Source organism: Suncus etruscus, chromosome 7 (assembly GCF_024139225.1).
Source record: "Suncus etruscus isolate mSunEtr1 chromosome 7, mSunEtr1.pri.cur, whole genome shotgun sequence".
Lineage (NCBI taxonomy): Eukaryota > Metazoa > Chordata > Mammalia > Eulipotyphla > Soricidae > Suncus > Suncus etruscus.
In genome coordinates, this window is record NC_064854.1 from 96,619,218 (window position 1) to 96,645,419 (window position 26,202).

Below are 26,202 nucleotides of genomic sequence, written 5' to 3' on the forward strand. Positions count from 1 at the left end.
GATGGTGTGCAGAGTAGCTGCTGGGAAAGAGGGCTTGTGGGGGGTGGGATGGAGTGGGGGTGGAGAGATTACTGGGGGTTCCATGGAAATCAAAGCATTTGTCTGAGATTGGCCACCAGATGGCAGCACAGCCCACTTAAAATTGATGGAGAGATTAAGCTTTTTGAGGTGTGTGTGTGTGTGTGTGTGTGTGTGTGTGTGTGTGTGTGTGTGTGTGTGTGTAAAACCACATGCATGTGAGCATGTGCAAGTGTGTGAGTCTGGGAATGTGTGAACATGTATCTGAGAGAAGCATGGGAGTGGGGAGATGGCAAGAGTTGAATACAGGCAGAGGCATCAGCAGGGAAGGCAGGGAAGGCCAACTCTTTCTGCCTCTTCCTCAAGGGAATCCTTATCTTCAGCCACTGAGCTTTACCTCCCACCACCCTCAAAACATGAGGAGAATAGCAACTTTGCTTCCAAGACAGGAGTTTGTCCAGGTCCCTGTGCTCGAGTTAGTTAACGTGGAAATCCATAGCACTTGGGGAAGATCTTGGGCCACTGATCTGGCTGGGCTCCCTGAAACTCCTTATATGCCTTTCTCCTCTCTTTGCATAAACTGTCACTTCCACCCTGACCTCTGACCCTCATGTGAAGCCAGGCTTCCATCTCTCTAGGCATGAAGGGCTGGTCTATGCCAACAATGGCATTTGCTTTTCCAGAGCTGCCTGTCATTGGGGCTGGGCTTTAGAAAGAGTGAAAGTGGCTACACTTTTGTCTCTGAGGCCCCCAAACCAGCATGTTCTGGGCCTGTGACGAAATACGATGCTGAAGGAACAAATTATCTCTTCAGCAAACACCTTGGTCCTTTGGGGAAAAATGCATGAACTCTTTTAATAAAGAGAGCCATTGTAGATCTGGGAAAACTGGTCTAGACTCAAAGTCTAGGGTCATAAATAATTAGTGTACTAAAAGTTCAGAATCTGGCAGAGTATTAGGCTGCAGAAGACAATGTAGTTCCACTCTCACAGTAAATTTTTTTGGAAAAAGCTGGTATGGTTCAGGAGGTGCAGTTCACAGTGATGACCACACGATGGTGCCAGAGGACCAGCTCTGGCTACTGAGACCAGCCCTGCTCTGCATCCCCTCACTGGTAGTTTTCTTTCACCCTCTCAGTTGGGTGTTGGACTGTGCAAGCGGCAATTATTCAAGTGGACAGATGAATCATCTCAACTGTACACTTTACGTAGAAGCAATGTCAGCCAAGCCCTCGTCTAAACGCACCTAAGTACATTTCAGATCCAGAGAGAGCCAGAGGGACAGAGAGACATTTCATGGGCTCTGCTCCCTTGAGATCCTCTGTTGTGGATTCCCAGCCACATTTCCTGCCTAAGACACTCCGTACAACAGAGGTGCAGATGGCTGCCATCCACTATGCTTGTTTGGCTGGCAATGTATTTTCAGTGAAACTTTTAAGCTCTCTTGATGCAAGGAGCAGGCATCTGGCCAGGGACAGCTTGTAGCTGATTGGTCAGTGCTGAGCAGAGCCTCTCACACATGTGTGTATGCACACAGCTGGTTCTCTTCATGATCTGGGCCCACACACAGTATAACTAACTTCTGGAGATATGTGAGCCCTGAACTCTTGACTCTAAACAAGGTACACTGGGCCATTGAAGCTGCAGTGACAATCCAGCTGGTAGGGCTCTTGTCTTACAAACAGTCAACCTAGGTTCCATCCCCAGCATCCCATATGGTTCCCTGAGACCACCCAGAGTCATCCTTGAGCAGTGGTAGAAGTAAACCCTGAGCACTGCCAAGTCTGACCTCCACCCCAAAAAAACCAAAGCACACTGTCCTCTTCCCACACTTTCCACAGATTTTCCACCCATCCTCATGTGCAATCCTCCTTTTTCCTCTGCTCTGAGCCCACTCCACTAGCCTTAGTCCCATCAGAATAGTCCCTCCCAGTTTTTCTGTGTAGTACCACACTACTTTTGCCCAATCTCCTGTCACCATCTGCTTCTAGGCTAGACTGTGGGCTGGGGTGCCTGTGGATGAATGGGCAGCACCATCAGGCAGAAGGAACCCTTGAACACATGCCAATACTTCATCCCATCATTAATTTTCCTGTGTGGTTCTGAAATAAAGAGGAACTTATTACAGTTGGGTGGCACTGGAATCCTAGGAAAGCTCCTCTTGCTCATACTGTCACCCAGAGCTGCCAGGAGGCAGCAGGACACAGGCTCTGCTGGCACAAGAAAGGTTGAGTTGTGGTACACGTACGAAGCCCCAGCCCCATGAACCCAAATCAAACTACTCTGCAAACCAAGGGAAATGAATATGGCGGTGCTGCTGCACTGGGTGAGCAGGAACTTCAGGGTGGGGACAGCGAACTAATGGGAGAAAGGAATCCTGAGAGAGGGGCCAAGGCCCTGCAGTGGAATTCCTGGCAGGATAATGGCTTGGGTACCTCCCAGTCAGTTCCTCAGCAGGAGCCCCTGGGTGTGTTGAACCCCTTTTCTGCCATATGCATGCAGGCATCTAGGACCCTAGGTCTGAGAATACTGGTATTCCTGTTTGAATGAACCTGAGGAGCAGGCTTGTGCAGTGTGTAGAAAGATTGTGGTACCCTGAGCCATGAGAAGGCCCCAAGCACCTTCCCTGATCCCATAGCACGAGGAAAAACTTGCAGGCAACAAGGTGGGAGCTTGTGCTAAAACCAACCTCAGAGACAAGAGGAGCCTTCTTAATATCAGGTGTCCTTTGCAACAGGGCCTCACCCACACTCAAGAAAGGGGATTGCTGTCATCAAAGCAAATTGCTGTCTTCGGAGCCTCAAAATGTCAGATCCCCTCTCCTCCAAAGAGCTACTAGGGAATTGAGATTTAGGAAAGTGAAATCTGGACATTGAAGAAAAGGCTCTATAAATGGGCGGATCTCAGAGTACACAGGGTGGTCAGGAGCCTAAACTGATGACCTGCAGGAAGTAGTGAAAAAACGTCAGAGAGGACAGGGGCAAGACAAGGCTCAGACTTGGCAGAAAGAGACAAGGTCAGTTTCCAATTCCTGCTCCAAGAGGAGATAAGAAGGCAGAGGAAACATCCAGAACTCTGACCCACAAGAGCTGCAGGAAGAATGCAAAGAGACACACCCTGGACAGAGTATGAAGAATTCGGAGCACTCAGGGTAAAGACTAGAAACATTTCCAGACAAAACTCAGACCACCTGCAAAAGCACATCATTCTAGGAGCAAGAAAAAAAGGAAAAAATTATTTTCAAATTCTGGGTGGAAATTATTTAAATGTAGAATTCAATGCTCAGCCAAAGGTAAAAATTACAAACATCCTGAAGACAGGTGATATTTCTGAAAAGTGTTTCTTTTTTTTTTTTTTTTTTTGTGGTTTTTGGGTCACACCCGGCAGTGCTCAGGGGTTATTTCTGGCTCCACGCTCAGAAATTGCTCCTGGCAGGCACAGAGGACCATATGGGGCGCCGGGATTCGAACTGATGACCTCCTGCATGAAAGGCAAATGCCTTACCTCCATGCTATCTCTCCGGCCCCTGAAAAGTGTTTCTTTTCGAAAAAAAAAAAAAAAAGAAAAGGGCACTGGTGAAGGGATGTGTGTACAGTTTATGGTTGAAATCCAATTGCTGGCATGTTTGTAAGCATTTTGTTTAAATAAAGAAATTATGGGCCCGGAGAGATAGCACAGCGGCGTTTGCCTTGCAAGCAGCCAATCCAGGACCAAAGGTGATTGGTTTGAATCCCGGTGTCCCATATGATCCCCCATGCCTGCCAGGAGCTATTTCTGAGCAAACAGCCAGGAGTAACCCCTGAGCACCGCCAGGTGTGGCCCAAAAACTAAAAAAAAAAAAAAGAAGAAGAAAAATACTATTAGAAGAAAAATACTATTATTAGACATCCTCTAGCAGGAAAGAAACTTAATTGAAGAAATGGAATTCAGGTAGCAATGGTTAATGAAGAACTTGTGAAGCTTTTTCAATCTAAGCAAGTATTTATTGCTTAAGAATGACGAACAGCGTCAGTAATAGTCTTATAAACCACATGAAAAACAAAAAAGAAATAGGAAAATGTGCTTGCCATAAAGGCAGGCTGGGGGTCGGCAGGGACATTAGTGAAGGGCTATTGACATTGGTGAAAGTAAGGATATTGGAACATTGTATACCGGAAATCCAATCATGAATAACTTTGTAATTTATGGTGATCAAATATAAAGATAATAAGAAAAATAAGAAAACTATAAATCTGAAATTAGGATCTTAGATATGATCAAAGGAATTTATGGGTTAGAAGACAATGTGCTATTACTGCTTTGTTGGTGGGCAGGTGGAGATTCTGATGAATTCTAGTAGTAGAAAATTCAGTATGGGGGGGCAGGAAAATGACTGCATGGCTTAAATCACTTGCCCAACAAGCATATTGTTAGTGTTCAAACCCAAGTGCCAGAGTGCCACCTTATGCACTAGGACTGTAAGTAACACTCTGACACTCAGCTATTAACCCAAAACAAAGACAATTTCCTTTCCTTTCCTCCAATTTCCTTTTTCCTTTTCACCTAGTTCTTTGATATGTAAAAGCCCACATGGATCATTCTACTCTGCCCCACCCTGTGGATTTTGTTCTGGAGAATAAAGAAAGAACAGTCTAGCTTTGACTCAGGCAGAGATACCTTGAGGCAAGAAGCAAATTGACTCTATGACTCTACTGACTGGCTTGCTTTATTCATTCTTCGAGGCTATCCTACCTGGGATGGAGATACAGAGTGTGGGGATTAATTTCACAATGTGTGGGTTTTATTTTACAAAGACCATTGTATGGATCATGCTGTTTGTGATCCCCTATGAGAAAGGACCCCAATGAGATGACTTGGTGGCTTAGAAGACTTCAGGACTGTGAGGCCAGATCAATAGTGCATTGGGTAGGGTGTTTGCCTTGCATATGGCTGACCTGGATTTAGTATATGACACTCCATGTGGTCCCCTGAGCCAGTGAGGAGTGATTCCTGAGTGCAGAACCATGAGTAAACCCTAGATATTGCTGGGTTTGACCCAAAAACCAAAACAACAATAACAAAAAAGTAAGGGCAGGTGTAAGGCTGTGAAACCCGTCTCCAAGGCTACTGTATGAGCTGAAGTCATTGTGACAGCACCACTTTCAAGAGGGTAAGAGAGATCAAGTACATGTTTGAACACGTTAAGAGAAACTTCTGTAATGGAGAGAGATAGCACAACAGGTAGGGTGTTCGCCTTGCACAAAGCTGACCCAGGTTTGATCTCTGGCACCTCATGTGGTCCCCTGAGTCTACAGGAATGATCCCTGGAGGCAGATCCAGGAGTCATCCCTGTGTATAGTTGGATGTGTCCTAAAAACAAAGAAAAGAAAAATCTCAGGGCTGGAGAGATAGCACAGCAGTAGGGCATTTGCCTTGCATGTGGTCTACCTGGGACAGATCTGAGTTTGATCCCCAGCATATGGTCCCCTGAGCCTGCCAGGAGCGATTTCTGAGGGCAAAGCCAGGAGTAACCCCTGAGCACCACCGGATGTAACCCCAATATCAAAATAAATAAAATAAGTTTTCTAAAAAAGAAAGAAAAATCTCTGTAGACTTAGAAGTAAGGTGTGTAGTTTGTTTGATAATTGGAAAAAATAACCTGAAATTGGGGGGGAAAAAGTGAAATCAAGCCTAAAAATCTCTTTTCTTTCCAAAAAAGACATGAAAAACAAAACAGGAAATATAAAACAAAAAGCAACGTATCTGGAATGAGTTAGGACCATTCAATAATGGCCGTGAATGTGAATGTTGTAAAGCCACATATTCAGGAAAAAATTCCACTTGGAAAAAATAAAGCCCATTGGAACTGGGGAGATGACTGCAGTAGTAGAGCATAGGCAGAGCAGAGGTGAGGCCTTGAGTTTATTCCTGGCACTTCCCTTGCCCAGAGTGGCCCAGAGTACTGCTAAACCAGCCACTGATGGGAGTGTCTCCTGTGAAAGTTAAGTTCTAGGCTAGAGAGACAGCATAGTGGATAGGACACTTGGCTTGCATACATACTACCAGGTTCCATCCCCAACATCCCAATATGCTCTCCTGAATCCTGTCAGGAGTGATCCTGAGCACAGAGCCAAGAGTAATCCCTGAGCACTGCTGCATGTATTCCTTCTCTCCAGAGAGAGAAAGAAAGAGAAGAAAGAAATATATTAATGACAATATCCAAGCTGGTTATAAATGGAAATGTATAAGCATTTTATAAAATGTTGAGAAAGACAAGTCAATATCAGACAAAATAATTTAAGGAAAAGACACATTTAAAAAAAGACAAAACTGGATTCATGTCACTTGTGAAAGTGGCCAAGGCACTTGCCTTGCTTGTGGCTGACCTGGGTTTAATCCCAGGTAAGGATATGGTTTACCCTGGTAAGGATATGGTTTCCTGAGCAATGCCAGGAGTGATTCCTGAATACAGAGCCAGGAATAGCCCCTGAACATTGCAGTGTGGCCCAACTACCAATCTATGTGTGTATATCTATCTAGATGTACAGATGAACAGTTCAAAAATAAGTCATAGTATTTTCAAATATACATGGCCCAATTATCATATTGAAATGTTGAAAAAGAAGAGGTGAGGCTATGCACAAAAGTAAAATCAAAATGGATTAAAGACCTTGATATTAGACCTGAAATTAGAAAGTATGCAGAGGGAAATGTAGGCACAATACTCCATGACATAGAGGCTAAAGGCATCTTCAAGGATGAAACACCACTGGCCAATCAAGTGGAAGCAAAGATAAACAAATAGGACTACATTAAACTCAAGAGCTTCTGCACCTCAAATGAAATGGTGACTAGGATACAAAGAATGCCCACAGGATGGGAGAAACTATTCACCCAACACCCATCAGATAAGGTGTTAATATCTAAGATATAAAAAGCACTGGTAGAGCTTTTCAAGATAACTATTTAAGCCCATTCAAACATGGGGAGAAGAAACGAACATTTCCTCAAAAAAGAAACCCAGTTAGATGAAAAACATATGGAAAAATGCTCCACATCATCAGTCATCAGTGAGATGCAAGTCAAAACCATGAGATATCATTTCATACCACAAAGACTGGCACACATCACAAAGAACAAAAACAGTGTTGGCATGAAGAGGACTCTTATTCATTGCTGTTTGGAATGTCAACTGGTCCAGTCTTTATGGGAAAATACTGTGGGTATTTTTAAAAATAATAGAAATTGAGCTTGCATATGATCCAGCAATACCATTTCTAGGAATACACCCTAGGAGTCCAAAAAAAAGAAAAAAAACAATGTAGAAAAACCCTCTGCACTCCCATGTTCATTGCAGCATTATTCACAATAGCCAGACTCTGGAAACAATTCAAGTGCCCAAGAACACATGAATGGCTAAAATGAAGTCATTAAATTTGCTTATACATGGATATGTTATGGAGTATTTGGACATATATATATATAATGGATATATTATGGAGTATTATGCTGAGTTAAATGAGTCAGAAGGAGAGGAATGATTGTACTCATTTGTGGGATGTAAGGGGGACATATAGAATGGCAATAATGTCCAGTGGGGGGTGCAGTTCGGGCAGAGAAGGGATCACTATGACAATAATAGTTGGAAATGATCACTCTGGACAAGAATTGGGTGCTGAAAGGAGATAATATCCCTTCATGATACCCCTTCTGTAACAATATTGCAATTCACGGTGTCCAAAAGGGGGAAAATGGGACAGAAAGATAGAGAAAAGAAAAATTCCTGCCGAAGAGGTTGGCAGGGGGCAGAGTGAGGGAAACTGGGGACATAGGAGGTGGGAAATGTGCACTAGTGAAAGATGGGTGTTGTTCATTATATGACAGAAATTCAATCATGAACAACTTTGTAACTGTGGAAAAAAAATATTCTGAACAGCCTTGTTTATTTTTGTTTGTTTGTTTGGTTTGATTTTTGGGTCACACCTGGCAGCGCTCAGGGTTACTCCTGGCTCTAAGCTCAAAAATCGCTCCCGGCAGGCTGGAGGGACCATATGGGATGCCGGGATTTGAACCACTGTCTTTCTGCATGCAATGCAAACACCCTACCCCCATGCTATCTCTCCAGCCCCAAGAACAGCCTTGTTTAAATAAAATAATAAAAATTTAAAAAAAACACATGTATTTTACAGGGCTGGCCTGGTGGCACTAGAGGTAAGGCGTCGCTAGCCTAGGACTGACCTCAGTTCTATCCCCCAGAGACCCATATGGTTCCCTCCCCCGGGGGGGGGGGCAGGAGCGATTTCTAAGACAGGAGTATGGGTGTGGCCCCCCCCAATTTTTTTTAAAAATCATGTATTTTTTTTATAGCCTTGTAACCACACCACTGTGTTTAAACAAAGTAATGAAATTTAAAACAAAAACAAAGAAGAGGTGAAGTTAAGTTCACCTGTATACAACAGGATTATACTTGGGATTGGGCCCACTGGAGCCAGCACTGCTGTTGGCCTCCATCCACACAGAACTTGTCGGTCACCCTGAACCACTGTGAGCGTCATTCTGCCCTGTCCCTGGACCCACTCTATTGGCTTTATCCGCTTCTCAGACAGCAATCCCTGCATCTCATGTTGGGATTCTTTCCAGAACTAAAACCCATAGCTCCCAAGGGCTTGCCCAGAGGGTGCTAGCTCCTGTGGGAGTGGGTTGGGGCACAGCTGTGGGAACTTTCTGGCTTGTGGGGCAAAGGCCCTAGGTTGACCTTTTTGATGTCTCTTCTGGACAGGACAAGATGTCCTGTTTCAGAACAAGGAGAATCAGCCGGAGAGCCCAACACAGCCTGTCACTACAGGTCTCTGAAGGCAGAGAAGCTGTCTAAGAGCCCAGAGCCCTCCAGAAGCTGAGAGAGGAGACCCTTTCCAATGCACTGTCAGCCTCTCTCCCAAGGGCTGAAGGAAGAACCTAGCCTCTCAGGGGCTTTTGAGACTATAAAGGAATCTGAAGATAATTTCAGCTTGTTTTGGAGAGGGAGTTGGCCTGTGGCTGATGTAGGGTGACTTTTTAGAAATTGTAGTAAACTGCATATAGCCTGGAATGAGTCTGATTTGAAGTGCCCTGCTTAGCAGCATTAAGGGCCTTTGAAATATGCCACTGCAGTTTGGCATCATTGCCTAATTCCAGTCTTCCTCATTGACCCAAACTGATCAGGTAATCTTCTCCATCCTTCACCTCTGGGCATTAGTTTAGATCTCACCTCTGCAGATTTTCCTGTTTTGGATGGCTTATCTAAATAGAACTAGTTGGAGGTCTCAAGGTCTCACTTCTGTCACTTATTACAATATTTCCAAGCATCATTCATACAGCACTGGGTGTGAACACTCTTTTTCATTTTATTTTTGGTTTTAGGACCACATTTGACAATACTCAGGGTGTCACTCCTTCCTCTGTGCTGAGGGCTCACTATCAGGGAGGCATATGTGTTACTGAGTATCCAACTATTGTTGGCTGCCTGCAAGGTAAACACCTTACCTGCTGTCCTAGCTCTCTGGCCTCTCATTCCTCTTTATGACCAAATAGCATTCCAATGTGTGGATGTGTCATGCGTAATGCTTCCCACATTTTTGCTGAATAGATACCTGGGTTATTTCCACCTTTGGCCACTGAGTAGTACCACTATAAGCACTGAGCTATCACCCCGGACTGTAATTGTGGAATAATGGGGTCATTTTTACCTTGACTATTTGAGGAACCATCAAGCTTTCTCCAGCCTCAGAGCAGGTTTGACCATCCCTTCTCTTCTCTTCCAGCAGACCCTTCGCTCTCCATAAGGGCACAGTCCCTCACACTGCACTGTGTTTGTTCATATTGTTCCCTCTTATCTGCCTGCCCCCTCACTCTGGGAGTTTGGCAGGTGGGTCCCTGCCTCAGTCTGGCACCTAGGCCAGAGGTAGTGTGGCAAGGTCAATGGCCTGTATTGTGCACTATTAGCTAAATATCACACTGCTCATATTTATTATATATTTTGGCTTTTGGGCCACATCTGATGTGCTCAGGCCGATTCCTGGCTCAGTGCTCAGAGATCATTCCTAGAGGTGCTTGGGGGACCATATGTGATGATGGGGATCAAATCTGGGTCTGCTTGTGTCCTGCCCATCTCCCACTGCTCATCCCCAATTTATCTCCTGTTTAATACTCATGGAAAGGGCTTAAGGCAAGTATTAATACTGTCCCCATTTTGTGGGTATGGACAAAGGTTCAGAGAGAGGTTTGGTGACTCACACAAAATCACCACTAGTAAGAGGAAGAGTTTGGAACAGTTTGTGTCTCAGGGCCTTAGGCGGGTCCCTGGGTTCATGGGAACCACAGAAAATTGCACTGGCTTTAAGAAAAACAAGTCAGGATATAAGATGCAGCAGTCTCAGACAGACTCAGGCAAGATGCTGATTCTACGGAGGAGTGGTCAGGTTGGAGGGTGTACAAAGGGGGGACTGCAGGGTGGTAGTTCACAGAGAGCCTGTTTCAACAGCTGTGGTCTCTGAGGACTCACTGAGCCCCTGAGGAGTTTGACAGAAACTGACAGTGTGTTGATAGAGTTGAGAGATTCCACACACCTTCTAAAACCGTTGACTCTTCTTTCTATCATGCACACCTGCTATTCTCTCTTTTCTCTCACTTTCTCTTCCTTCCTTTTTTCCTGTTCCTTTTTTCTTTCCTCCTTCCTTCCTTCCTTTCCTTTCCTTCCTTTTCTTTCCATTCCTTTCTTTTCTTTCCATTCCTTCCTTCTTTTTTCCATTCCTTCCTTCCTTTCCCTTCTTTTCTCCTCTCTCTCCCTCCCTCCCTCCCTCCCTCCCTCCCTCCCTCCCTCCCTCCCTCCCTCCCTCCCTCCCTCCCTCCCTTCTTTCTTTCTTTCTTTCTTTCTTTCTTTCTTTCTTTCTTTCTTTCTTTCTTTCTTTCTTTCTTTCTTTCTTTCTTTCTTTCTTTCTTTCTTTCTTTCTTTCTTTCTTTCTTTCTTTCTTTCTTTCCTTTCCTTTCCTTTCCTCCCTCCCTCCCTCCCTCCCTCCCTCCCTCCCTCCCTCCCTCCCTCCCTCCCTCCCTCCCTCCCTCCTTCCTTCCTTCCTTCCTTCCTTCCTTCCTTCCTTCCTTCCTTCCTTCCTTCCTTCCTTCCTTCCTTCCTTCCTTCCTTTTCTTTCCTTGTCACACCATCAGTACTCAGGGGTTACTTCTATCTCTGCACTCAGGTCCAGGGGACCATATAGGATACTGTGTGAAAGGTAAAAGTCCTACCACTGTACTATTGCTCCAGCCTCATACTTGCCATTTGGTGATGAGAAGCTTTGGGCTGGAAGCAGGAGTGCAGGGGTGCGCCAACTACCACCTATGTCCTCAATGCAGTTTGGTAGGTCCTAGGCATGGGCAGAGGTGGTTTGGGTGTCCCACTTCCAGGGTCCACACACAAACTTCCCAGTGGGGGGTCTTTCCCCCAAACTCCTTCCTCAAATATGTTCCCTGTCCCCCAAGATAGGGCCTGCCCTCTTGGACAGCTCTTGTCATAGTAGCTGTGCATGCACACACCAGCCTGTTCATCTCCAAAGGCAGAGGCAGATAGGGGCTGGTGGGTGTGTCCTCCCTGTGCTAAGGAAAAGACCTTTTCAGGAGGTAGGACCCATCCCTGCTTTTCTGGGTACAGGCCATTCAGCTATGAGGAAGATGATGAAGGGCAAAGGACTCCAGACTCTTCCCTGCACAGTTCCCAGTGGCCTGGTTTGCCTCTAGGGGCTCCAGCGTCCCCAAGTTAGAGATGAATGGAAGCCCTAACTCAGGTGGGGTACCTGAATCTTCTGCAGAATATTCTGGTCCTTAGATTTGAGTTCTCAGAGACTCATCACCACTGAGGTCTCTCGGAAAATAATTCTGAACCCATGAAGTTGAAGATGGGCAGCAGCCACTGTTTTAGGTATTCAATAAAGAGGGAGAAAGGGAAGGAGTAGGGTGGGAGATGAACATTCAAACTGGGATGGGAAGGAGTAGACATCAACTAGGACGAGGGGCTGGCAGGGTGGTGGAAACGGGGAAATGTATGCAGATCTCAGGGCAGGAGGGAATGGGCTCTGGAGGCTCACACAGGATCATTTGGCTGCTTGTCTAGACAGAGATAGGGACAAGCCAAAAAGGGGACTGGGATAAGATGGAGAAGGGAAAAAGTCGTCCAGCTGTGATCCCTCCAGGCATCAACTAACTGCTTCTGTGACCTGCCCATACCCTGTATGTGTACTCATCTTCCAGGTCACAGACTGTCTTCCTCAGCCTCATCTGCCTCTGTTTGGGGACTGGGTGGCGCCAGGCGCTTGTCTGCAGGACACATACATAAAGGGATGTTTGAACCAACCAACCAGTTTCATAGAGAGACAGAAAGTCAGGGTGAAATGAGGATCAGGGATTGGTGAGCTGACAGCCCTGAACTCCTGGAATGTTAAGTAATAGGTACAGTCAGCTGAGGTCAGCAGCGTCCTAGACAGGGACTGCCAAAAGGAAAAGAATTATTTAAAGGGACCGGACAGGTAGAAAAAGCACATTTTTCTCCATGGCTGTCCTGTAAGTGAACGATCTTTTTGAAAAGTGGAAGAGGCAGGCCAAGTTAGTGGGCTTCCTCTATTCTACTAAAGACTTCTGGTCCTTTGCCCTGAAACTAGCGGGGCCCGCAAGGAGCCCCCTCTCCTGGCTGCTGAGACAGGGGTTGGGTCGTCAGCCTGGTGTAGCAGCCATGGTTAATGCATCAGGCCTTGCTGTTTTCCTAAGTTCTGCTCACTTCTGCTGAATATGCAGCCAACACTGGGCTTAGACCTGCTTGCGTCTGAGCAGATGTATTTTTACAGCCCTGGAGATGACTGACGAAAATAATTTAAAAGAGTCCAAAATTAAATATTCTGAAAGCTGCGTGTTAGCTGTTTGGTTGGAAAGCCGGGACAAAATCTGCCCCTGGTCCCACTGAGCTGTTGTTTCTTGAGGGCCCAGTGCCCCCACTTTGTCTCTTATTCCTAAGATCAAGCCCCCTCACCTCCTGTGGCTCAGTTTCCGCTCTGTGACTAAGAGAAGGTTAGATGTGTTGTTTTCATTCAGTTCTGGCTGAGGCAAGCTCTTCTCCCTGCAGGGGATGGCAAGGCAGGGGCACTGTCCCTTTCCTCTTTCGCTGTCTCCCTCCTTCTCCACCTCTTTGTCAATTTCCCTAAAAAAAATTACTATTTTTAGCCCAGAGGGTGAGTCTTAGGCCTCTAGCAGAGGTGCTGGTCTTGCATGTAACTGTTTGATCGTTCTCTGAGCCCTCCCGAAGACCCCTGAGCACAGAGTCAGGAGTAATCCCTGAGCACCACCTGGGGTGATACCCAAACAAGAACAATCAAAAGGAATCAGCTCTGACTCCTAATCTTGTCTCTCAGTGACAATGGACAGTGTGTGTGTGTGTGTGTGTGTGTGTGTGTGTGTGTGTGTGTGTGTGTGAAAGGCAAGGCAAGGCAAATGCTCCATCATGGAGTCACACCCTGGCCCATGTAATATTTTGGGTTTCAATTTCCACTTTCATTAAAAGGAAGCAATGGTACCCACACACCTCACTTTACACAGTCCCTTCAATGGCATCATTTGAGTGTGTGTGTGTGTGTGTGTGTGTGTGTGTGTGTGTGTGTGTCCCAGGCTATATAGTACTGGACACTTGGAAGCATCAGAAGCATAAACATGAAGATTGATCATAGGTTGGGGTCTGCAACCCACGACAGCTGATTTCTGAGTTAGTCTTGATGAGGGCTCAGCCCACCAGCACCAGGAGGTATGAGTGAGGGCTTGCACCATTGTGATCTCCTGCTTTGTGGGGCTGCACAAAGAACTCATTCCACATGTTCTTTGCAACAAGCCCTGACCTCTCTCTCGCCTTGGCTCTAGATGGATGTGTAATTCTCATAGGGACAATAGGATATGCACAGCAAGATCAGGGCAAAAAGGGTGATTGGATTTCTGCTTTGTTTGCAAAGCAGAAACCCTTCAAGTAGTGCAGCTGTCCAGGATGTCATGCTTTGTGGAAGCCATGCTAATTGGCAAGGATAAGCTGAGATCCCAGCAAGAGAAGGGGAGGCCTGCTATGGCGCTAGTCACCCAGCCCTACAACTGCATGAAAGACTGCCTTACTGAGCTCTTCCAGTTTCCCTCATGCAAAGAAGTTTAAACAGTAAATGAACGTGGCCACTAAGTTTTGGGGTGCATTGTTATGCAGCAATTGTAGTTGGCTCAGAGATAATTGGTGTAGAGCAGAGAGAGCTGGTTCTTAAAAGATCTTTTTTTTTTTTTTTTTTTTTTTGGTTTTTGGGCCACACCCTGTGACGCTCAGGGGTTACTCCTGGCTATGCGCTCAGAAGTTGCTCCTGGCTTCTTGGGGGACCATATGGGACGCCGGGGGATCGAACCGCGGTCCGTCCTAGGCTAGCACAGGCAAGGCAGGAACCTTACCTCCAGCGCCACTGCCCGGCCCCGGTTCTTAAAAGATCTTGTCCGAAGGGTTGGAGAGATAGTACAGCAGGTAGGGAGTTTGCCTTGTGTGAAGCAGATGGGGGATTGATGTTTAATACTGGGCATCACATATGGTGCCCCAGGGCCTCTAGGAATAATTTCTGAGTGCTGAGAGAGGAGTGACCGCTGAGTACTGCTAAGTGTGGCCCAAAAACCAAAAAGAAGGAGAAAAAAGAAATCATGCTTGGAGGCGGAAAGTAACTTTGACCTGGGATAGATGTGAACCCTTTGTTATGCTGTGAAATACTTGGCATAGCTGACTTTAGGTTGGGCTCTAAATGTTGATGTTTTTGGTGGGAAAAATGCAGTACCCTAGGACAGGCCTATCGCTCTAATTTTGTGCTTTTGATGCATCTATTCTGCTACAAAACAGTGTTGCAGCTGTGGAAATGTCCCACAGGGAAGTAACCGAAGACCCAGCCAGGCTCTGGGGGGAGCCTCTGCTGAAGCCAGCTGGACACCAGCCGGTTGGTTTGACGTCTGGAAGTTGGTCAGAGGCCTGGCTCCACCCCTAGCACCCTGCAGGAATCACAGAGCCCTCCTGGGAGTTGGGACATCCTGCCACACCCAGCTGGGCTTCCTGTCGCCTGCCCAGTGGGTGGCTGCAGGGAAGGAGGCAGTCATTTCCGGGCTGTGTTTTCAAACTGGGGATGCCAGAGTCCCATTTAGACACTTGACGAAATAAAGATCCTTACACTTGGGATCCTTCACCATGGGAGGCACATGAACAGAACTGGACTTTTTTTTTGGGGGGGGGGGGCAATAGCATTTTCAGCCCTGATTCTGTGACCTTCTTTAACTATGTGACCTTAGTGGGGACAAAAAAATTCTCACTTTCAAATCCTCTTTCCAACAACTCTGGCTACACGAAGGTGGGAGAGACTCCAGTAGGAGACTGGATTTGGAGTCAGGCAGATCTGGGTTCGAAGTGCAGCTCTACTGTGTGGGCAGGAGACATCTTGCATCTCCGCCGAAGAGAGGGACAGTATGTGCTGAAGGGCTGAGCACTCTGCTGCAGTCAGTGTTCCTAGTGTCACGGCTGACTGGACAAGTCTGGACTCTTACTACTCCTGTTGTGCACCCCTGGGAAAAGACGTAGTTTCTCTTGTAGTTTTGACTGCAATACCCAACTTTGTTTTGCCTAGAATTTCCAGACAAATGGGATACTGGGTGCAGTGTGAGGGGTTAAGGCCAATGAGAAAAGAATAGGAATGGGCTGTGAGCGGGAGATGCATACTCTGTCCTAAAGTCTCTTAGTGTCTCCTCCTCCTCTTCCTTCTCCTCCGCTTTCTCCTCCTCCTCACAGCACCATGGTTTACAATATTGTTCATGATAGAACTTATGCATACGATATTCCCACCTTCACCCTACATCAGCATCCACTTCCTTCCACCACTGTTTCAGGGTTCCCTCCCCAGTTCTGTAGACCAGTTGTCAGAGGACACATGTTTTTGTCTATCCATCCCTAGAGACAACTGCCCTGTTCCCAGTTCATTTCCCATCTCTAGTGTTCTTTTTTTAAGATCACATTTTATTTATTTGTTTGTTTTGAGGGTCACATCTGTTGGTGCTCAGTGCTTATTCTTGATACAGGGCTCAGGGGACAATGTGTGGTTCTGGGGATCAAACCAGGGTCAGCCACCTGCAAGGCAAGTGCCCTCCAGCTCTATTATCACCTCTGCACCATCTCTAGTGAGCTTAAAACATTAGGTCCATACTACTGGGCCAAGTATCAGCTGATGGGCCCTTGGACCCCCCCTAAACATGACTGGGGAGATACCCTTCTCCACCCCTGCTATTTAAGGAGGAACATCTCAAATCATCCACCTACATTTTCAACTTAAGGAATTGAAAATAGACTATACCCAAAGCTAGCAGAGAAAAGAAAATAATAAAGATTAGAGCGGAGATCATTGGGGTAGAGAATAGAAAAACACCAGAGAAAATCAATACAAAGAAAAGCTGGTTCTTTGAAAAGATCAGAAAAATCGACAAATCACTAGCTAGATGGATTAAAAAGAAAATAGAAAAGGACCAAATTACTAAAATGAGAAGTGAAAGTGGGGTTCTTGCCACTGAGTCTACAGAAAGAAAAATGATCATTACAAGAGAGTATTATTCGCAATGAACAATGTTACGGTGACATTGCATAGCCTAGATGAAATGCACAAGTTCTTAGAAACACAAACTTACTAAAACTGAATCACAAGAAAATCTTGAACAGGTGATTTCATTAATGATCTTCAAGGAAGAGAAGCTCTGGGCCTGGTAACTTCTCCAGTGAATTCTACCAATCAACTAATAACTAATAGCAGGGCTTGGGAGGGGACTCAAAGGGCTTAGTTCAAGCATTGCATGCTGGAGTCCCAGGTTTAATCTCTGGTTCCCTATGGTCACTAGAAGTGACTGCCTGAGCACTGAGTCAAGGGTAACCCTGGAGCACTAGCGGATTTTGCTCAAGAAACAAACCCCAAAAGAAAGAAAACAAAAGCAGAAAAGAAGGAAGGACTGATAACACAGGGATTAATGTTCCTGCAGTTCAATTCCTGGCACCACACCAAGCAACTCCCAAGCATCACTGGCTGCAACCCTGGAGGCCTTGAGCACTGCTGGGTGCAATGAGCCTGGAAGTTCGCTAGCAACAACCTCTTCAAAATTTTATCCAGAAAGGGAAGAGGAAGGAATTTATTCTGTCTCATTCTGTGAGATAAAAAAAAAAAAATCCCCTGTGGTAAAGTCAAAGATACCACAAGAAAAAAAACTACAAAAATTGGTGATTTAGCTCAGTAGTCCTGCCTCGTCTGTGTGAGGCTTGGGTTTGATTATTGACACCCCAAAAAGAGAAAGAAAAAAGAAAAAGGAAGAAGGAAAGAAAATAGTAATCAATATCCCTCATGAGTATCGATGCAAAAGTCCTTCCTTAATAAAATGCTTGCAAACTGATTTTAACAGCATATTTAAAAGACTAAAGGGCTGGGGCTGGGCTTAAGTGAGAGCATCTGTGCATCTCTGGGTTAAATCCCTAGAACTTCATGGGCCCCACAGCATCATCAAGTGTAACCTTGGTGGCCCTGGAATGCTGCTGACTGAAATGCTTCTGGGTCTGTCTGTGTACCACCACTGGTGTAGCCCCAGATCACCTGAGCAATGATCCCACAACAAAGACAACAAAAATAACAACAAAAGATTGTATGCCACTTGATAATGGCATTCAGTCTCTCTTAGAATGCAAAATATACAGAAATCAATGCAGTAAAAATAATAGAACAAAGGGGGAAATCACATGATCATCTCAATTATGCAGGAAAAGAATTTGATACAATCCTTTCATGAATTAAAAAATCACGACACTTTAAGAATAGAAAAATTATTTTAATAAAAGACATATATGCATATTTTAGATATATGTTGTTCATATATCAAAATATAGTTTTATATACATATGAAGAATACATAGCTAGGGGGCTGGGGAAATAGTTCAGTGGGTAAGACTTTTGCCTTTGATGCAGCTGACCTGGGTTCTAGCCCCTGAACCCTATCTGGTCCCTGGTGTCCAACCCCTTTAGCGCAGAGTCAGGAGTAAAACCCCAGCACTACCAGGTGTAGCCCAAGTCCAACCTCTGACATCCACAGTTAATATCATTCTCAATGGTGAAAACCTGATTGCTTTTCCTCTAAGACCAGAAAAAGACAAGAATGCCCATTTTTACCACTTCTATTCAATGTAGTACTACTAGAAGTCCTATCCAGACAATTAGACAAGAAAAAAAAATATGAAGACATCCAACTTAGAAAAAAAAGTAAAATTAAATGCTTGTAGATGGGGCCGGGCGGTGGCGCTAGAGGTAAGGTGCCTGCCTTGCCTGTGCTAGCTTTGGATGGACCGTGGTTTGATCCTCCGGCGTCCCATATGGTCCCCCAAGCCAGGAGCAACTTCTGAGCGCATAGCCAGGAGTAACCCCTGAGCGTTACCGGGTGTGGCCCAAAAACAAAAAAGAAAAAAAAATGCTTGTAGATGACATGATCTTATATGTAGAAAATGCTATTTTCACAAAAAAAAATTGTTAGCATGAACAAGCAAACTGCATAAAATCAACATTTAAAAATCAATTATGGGGGCCTGGAGAGATAGCACAGTGGCATTTGCCTTGCAAGCAGCCGATCCAGGACCTAAGGTGGTTGGTTCGAATCCCGGTGTCCCATATGGTCCCCCGTGCCTGCCAGGAGCTATTTCTGAGCAGACAGCCAGGAGTAACCCCTGAGCACTGCCGGGTGTGGCTCAAAAAAAAAATCAATTATGGGGCCAGAGATAGCACAGCGGCAGGGCATTTGCCTTACATGCGGCCTACCCACGATGGATTCAGTTTGATTCCCAGCATCCCATATGGCACCCAAGCCTGCCAAGGGCAATTTCTGAGTACAGAGCCAGGAGTAACCCCTGAGTGCTGCTGGGTGTGGCCCCAAAACAAAAAACAAACAAAAATCAATTATGTTGGACCTGAAGAGAATAATACAAGGATTAAGCAAGGCCCAGGTTTGATCCTTGGCACTGGAAAAAGTCCCTGAGCACTTTTAGGAGTGATTCCTGAGCAACACTAGCTATGTCCCCAAACAAAAAAATATAAAGCAAAATATCATTTTTTTCTAAAGACTAGGAATGGCTAATCTAAAAATCAAAGTAAGAAAACATTTAATTTATAATAGTATCAAAAATAATTGGGCCAGAGAGATAGCATACAACTCATCTGGATTCAGTCTTGATATCATATATGGTCCCCCTTTGCACTACCAGGAGTGATCTCTGAGCACTATTGGATGTGCCTCCCTCACCCAAAAAAGGTAATAAAATACGTGGGTTGGATAAATATCTCAAAAGACATATGCACTGTGCTCTTAGTTTGGTCCTTGGCACTACATGAGCCCTGGAACATCACAGGGTATGGCTCTGGTAACCCCCAAGAACTTCTAGAGAGGTCCTGGTATCTCCCAGAACTGGATCTGAGCAGCATTAAATCACTAAGCTGATCACTGACTGTTATACCTATATAACTAGGCAAAGTATTGCTTGGAGTGGTCTCCAGGCCCCCTGAAAACTGCTTAGGATTCCACCCTCCATCAAGGAATAAAGTAGGTAAGAGTCAATTCAACAGGGGCTGCAGATATAGAACAATGGGTAGGACATTTGCCTTGTATGCAGTCAAACCTGGTTTAGATCCCCAGCATCCTATATGGTCCTCTCAGTGTACCAAGAGTAATTCCTAAGTGCAGAGCCAGAAGTAACCCCTGAGCACTGCCTAGTATGGCCCAATTCCATTCCCCAAAAATAAATTTAAAAATTTAATTAAAAATAAAATTTAGGGGCCAGAGAGATAGCATGGAGGTAAGGCATTTGCCTTGCATGCAGAAGGATGGTGGTTATCCCGGCATCCCATATGGTCCCCTGTGTCTGCAGGGGCGATTTCTGAGCAGAGAGCCAAGAGTAACCTCTGGACACTGCCGGGTGTGACCCCAAAAACCAAAAAAATAATAATAAATTTTAAAATGTCGATTCAAACAAACAGGTCTAAGATTATACGTGAAAAATACAAAATGCACCAAAAGAAATTGGAGGAGATCATGGAAATCCCATACCATAAGTTAACATATTTTTAAGATGGCAATTGATTTAAAGGAATATGTGAATTTAGAGCATTTGCCATCAAAATTCCAGTGATGCTTTTTGTAAAAAGAGAAATCTATCTTAAAATTGATGTAGAACTTCAAGGAACCTCAAGTTACTTTTTTGGGGGGGTTGGTTTTTGGGCCACCACACCAGTGGTGCTCAGGGGTTACTCTTAGCCCTATACTCAGAAATCACTCCTGGCAGACTCCGGGATGCCAGAGATTGAACCCAGGTCAGCCACATACAAGGCAAACACCCTACCCACAGTGGTATCACTCCAGCTCCCCATATCTTGAAATAAATAGAGCAGGTAATTTCACGCTTCCTTTTTAAAAACTCATCACAAAGCTACAACAATCACAACAGTGTGATACTAAGACAGACATGTAACCCAATACAACAGAACAGATAAATAGGTCATTGAATATTTGGTTGAAAATATATGTCGTCAACAACAGTTGTTTAATGAGGAAAAAAACTATCATTTCAACAACAGTACTATAAAACCTGATTAGTCACATGCAAAAGAATGAAATTGGGCCATTATTCAACACCATAAAAATTAACTCAAGGGACTAGAGTGGTGGCACAGGGTATAAGGCGTCTGACTTGTGCATGCTAGCCTAGGATAGACTGCAGTTTGATCCCCCAGCGTCCTATATGGTCCCCCAAGCCAGGGGCGATTTCTGAGCATATAGCCAGGAGTAATCCCTGAGTATCACCAGATGTGGCCCAAAAACCAAAAAAAAAAATATATATATATATATATTAACTCAAAATGGACCGATAACCTATAGATTAAGACCAAAAACTATAAAACTTATAAAATAGGGCAAAATCTTCATAACTTTGCATTTATCATTAAATTAGATGATATAAACACTAAACTTTATTATTTTTTTTTTTTTTTTTGGTTTTTGGGTCACACTCGACAGTGCTCAGGGGTTACTCCTAGCTCTGTGCTCAGAAGTCGCTCCTGGAAGACTCGGGGACCATATGGGATGCTGGCATTCAATGTGTTGGCTGCATGCAAGGCAAATGCCTTACCGCAGTACTATCACTCTGGCCTCTAAACACTAAATATTTTTAACAGAGTTAAAGTCAACCTACAGAATGTAAGGAATGTTGGTGGTTGCTGTGAAAGGGAATAATGGTATGGATATTCCTCAAAAACTAGAAACTGAATTCGCATATGATCCAGCAATACCACTTCTAGGGATATACCCTAGGACACCAAAAACACAATACAGAAAAACTCTTTGCATTCCTAGGTTTACTGTAGCACTATTCACAATAGCCAGAATCTGGAAGCAACCCAAGTGCCCGAGAACAGAAGAATGGATAAAGAAATTGTGGTGTAACTACACAATGGAATACTATGCAACTGTTAGGAAAATAGGAAGTCATAAAATTTGCTTAATCAGGGGCTGGAGTGATGGCACAAATGGTAAGGTGTCTGCCTTGTGCACACTAGCCTAGGATGAACTGTGGTTCGATCCCTTGGCGTCCCATATGGTCCCCCAAACCAGGAGCGATTTCTGAGACCATAGCCAGGAGTAACCCCTGAGTATCACCAGGTATGGCCCAAAATCCAAAAAAAAAAATTTTTTTTTTTTGCTTAATCATAGGTGGATACAGAGAATATTATGCTGAGTGAAATGAGTCAGAGGCAAAGGAATAGGCTTAGAATAATCTCATTCATTAGTGGGATATAAGGGGGAAAAGATAGTATGGTAATAATATCCAGAGACAAAAGGGACAAAGTGTAAGAGATCCAGTCATTGATAGGTAGCTTGCCACAAATAGTGGAGCAGTGCAGTTAGAGTAGAGAAGGGACCACTATGACAGTGACAATGATAATTGAAAGTTATCACTTTTGGGGGGGGGCACACCTGTTTGACGCTCAGGGGTTACTCCTGGCTAAGCACTCAGAAATCGCCCCTGGCTTGGGGGGACCATATGGGACGCCGGGGGATCAAACCGTGGTCCTTCCTTGGCTAGCGCTTGCACAGCAGACACCTTACCTCTAGCGCCACCTCACCGGCCCCAAAATTTATCACTTTAGACAAGAACTGGGTGCTGAAAGGAGATAAAGTGATATGCATGGTACCCCTTCATTAACAGTAGTGGGGTTGTGTGTGCAAAAAAAGCCAGTAGTGCAAACCACAGTATCTTAAAAGGAAAAACAAAAGAGAGAGAGAAAGAAGTAAAATGTCTGCCCCAGAGTCAGGCAGCAGGAGGAAGAGAGGAAACTAGGGACATCAGTGGCAGGAAATGGGCATTGGTGAAGCGGGTGTACATTGTATTACTGAAACTCAGTCATAAACAATTTTGTAACTACGGTGTTTAAATTAAGTACTTAAAAAAAAAACAAAGTACGATGGTTCCTCAAAGAAGTAAAACAATTATTATATAATATAGAAGTAAAGACGTAAAAGTTATATGACTGAAAAGTGTAAACTAGGGGCCAGAGAGATGCGGTAGGGCGTTTGCCTTGCACGCAGCTGATCCAGGACAGATGGTGGTTTGAATCCCAGCATCTCATACGGTCCCCTGTGCCTGCCAGGAGCAATTTCTGAACACAGAGCCAGGAGTAACCCCTGAGTGCCTTTCAGTATGACCCCCCCCAAAAGTAATATAATCATACTGTATATCATTTAATTATGATTAAAATATTTTATAATAAATTATTATATGATACAGAAATAAATGATAATTTTGTTAAATTGTTATATAATTATGAGTTAAATAGCTATTATATAATAAATTATTACTAAACAACTACTTTTTTGCTTTGAAGGGTCATACCCAGCAATGTTCAGGGGTTACTACTGGCTCTATCCTTATGAATTACTCCTGTCAGGGCTCTGAGGGCCATATGGATGTCAGGGATCAAACGAACCCAGGTCAGCTGCATACAAGGTAAGCGCCCTTTGTATCCATTGTACTGTAAGTACCAGCCCTAATCTTGCAGAACTAAAGAAGTAAAACAAAAAATGCAGCAATACACACATAGATTTATTTATATCTCTAAAAACCTAAAGCAGAGACTTCATATTTAAACTTCATATGTTCACAATGACCAAAAGATGAAACAGCCTAGTGTCCACTGACAGATGAGGGATAAATAAAATCTGGACTACACATAAAGTGGGAGGGGGGCCCGGAGAGATAGCACAGCGGTGTTTGCCTTGCAAGCAGCTAATCCAGGACCTAAAGTGGTTGGTTCGAATCCCGGTGTCCCATATGGTCCCCCGTGCCTGCCAGGAGCTATTTCTGAGCAGACAGCCAGGAGTAACCCCTGAGCACCGCTGGGTGTGGCCCAAAAACCAAAAAAAAAAAAAAAAAAAAAACCAAAAAAACATAAAGTGGTATAGTAGTTATGCTATCTATAGCTATACATACTAAGTAACCATACATACTAAGAAAGGAAATCCTGGCAGATATTAAATTTGGATGAACCTGAGGGGTTCACATAGAGGGAAACAGGTCAAGAGTTATGATTCCACTGATGTAAGGTTCCTCAGTTTGTCCTTGTCTTGTGCTGTGGTCACTTTAATTATTAATGTGATTTTCACTTGTAGCCCTCCTTAGAATATTGTGGGGTCCACAGAAAGATCATAAGACTTCCAGATGAGAAATGCTGGTCTGGTGGAGATGGAGTTACAGATTGGGAAGATGAACAATTTTTTGCACTTGCAAGATCACAATGTGGATGTACATAATACCACTGGTTGTCCACTTAAATGTGGTTAGGATGAGAGAGGTAGTACAGGGATAAGCTTCTTGCCTTGCACATAATCAGTCTAGGTTTAATTTCTTTTCTCTTTTTTTTTTTGGGGGGGTCACACCCGTCAGCGCTCAGGGGTTACTTCTGGCTCTACACTCAGAAATCACTCCTGGCAGGTTTGGGGGGATGCCGGGATTCGAACCACCATCCTTCTGCATGCAAGGCATATACCCTACCCCCATGCTATCTCTCTGGCCCTTTTTTATTCTTTTCCCATCCCCCCCTAGGTTTAATTTCTAGCACCACATGTAGTTTTGGGCACCATCAGGAGTGTTCCCTGAGCACAGAGCTAGGAATAGCATCTGAACACAGCCAGATGTGGCCAATCCCAAATATCCTCTGCATTCAATAAAAATAAAAATGCATATAGACTAAAAGGAGATGAGATATCCATGCCTATAATGTTGAGGTAAATATGCACCTATGGCAACTTTATCATAGAAAGTTTCAGTGAATGAGGGCTTAGGAAAAGTTGAACAAAATACCATTGGAAGCTAGAGCCAGAGTAAGAGTTTGGGCACAGAGGGACAGAAGCCTCATTGGAACTAAACCTCAGGACAGGATAGGGTCCCCCTGGATTTATGGGTGGTGTCATAGCAGGGGCACAGGCAGTGACCCTCAAACTATGGCCCAGAGGCCACATATTGTATTTGTTCCTGTTTTGTTTCTTCACTTCAAAATAAGATATATGCATTGTGCATAGGAATTTGTTCATAATTTTTGTTTTTACTATATCCAGCCCTCCAATGGTCTTAGGGACAGTGAACTGGCCCCATGTTTAAAAAAGTTTGAGGACCCCTGGCCTAGAGGGACAGCAAGGTCTGTCGGGGGCTCATCTAGGATAATTGTTGGCACAGGAGGAAATGAAAAGTGGGCCACCTTTTAGCAGGTACCAGCAACTCAAATATGGCAGCTTTAAAACAGAAATACCACTGTGAGTTTGTGGTGCGAATGAAGCAGTCCCAGAGGAAACAATCTCTCTATTTCATCTCTTCCAACTGTCCTGCTCACTCCACTTGTGGGCCTGAGGCCCTAGTGGGCTTCCTTAAACTGATTCTCAAAGATGAGGGCCTCAGACATCTTGACTTCTGCAGTGTTATCACAGGAAGGTACCTTTGGATCTGGTGACCTCGTCCTTTCGTGTCACCTGGGTAGAAGCAGGAATCCAGAGCAAAGCAAAGTGCTAGGAAATAGTTCAGCAAGGAAACACTGGCCAGACTTTTATGTGACCATCTTTAGTTCTTTTTTTTTTTTTTTTGGTTTTTGGTTTTTTGGGTCACACCTGGCAGCGCTCAAGTGTTACTCCTGGCTATACGCTCAGAAATCAATCCTGGCACCATATGGGATCCCGGGATTTGAACCACCAACCTTCTGCATGCAAGGCAAATCCTTACCTCCATGCTATCTAACTGGCCCCAACCATTTTTAGTTCTTAAAGTTATTTTGTCATTAGTAAAAATAATTAATAGATGTGTTATAGCTACTTGCAAGTAACAGGCTCCAGAAGCTGGAAAAGACTTTTCAGTGCTGTGGTTTCTGGCAGGACTTGTTCCAGGTTCATAAGGACTCCAAGGTCCTTTGCTCTGCTCTGCTCTGCCTTTTGCAGTGAAGATTTCAGCTTAAGGTTTCCAGATGGTCCCTGTGTTCTAGGCTTAGCCTCAGAAAGGCAGTTTTGATTCAGTATTCCTAAGAAAGGGTGACTTTGTGAGGATCAATTGGGCAACATGATGAGGATTACTGGGAAAAGGTCAATGAGGCTAGAGTGAATACTGTGATTAGCTCTGCAGCAGGAATTGGCTATGGAACTGGATGTACCAGAACCAGGAGGATGCCAAAGAAACCAGGAATTATTAAGAAGGAAAAGGAAGGGCCAGGAGAGATAGCACAGCGGTGCTTGCCTTGCAAGCAGCCGATCCAGAACCTAAGCTGGTTGGTTCGAATCCCAGTGTCCCATATGGTCCCCCCGTGCCTGCCAGGAGCTATTTCTGAGCAGACGGCCAGGAGTAACCCCTGAGCACCGCCGGGTGTGGCCCCCCCCCAAAAAAAAAAAAAAGAAGGAAAAGGAAGAAGTGATAGAACAGTGGTAGGGTGCTTTCCCTGCAGTTGGCTGACTTGAGTCCAATCCCTGGCATCCCATCTGGTCCCCCAATCCTCACCAAGAGTTAAGCCCTGAGCACCTGCTGGGTGTGACTTCCAAAAAGAAACAA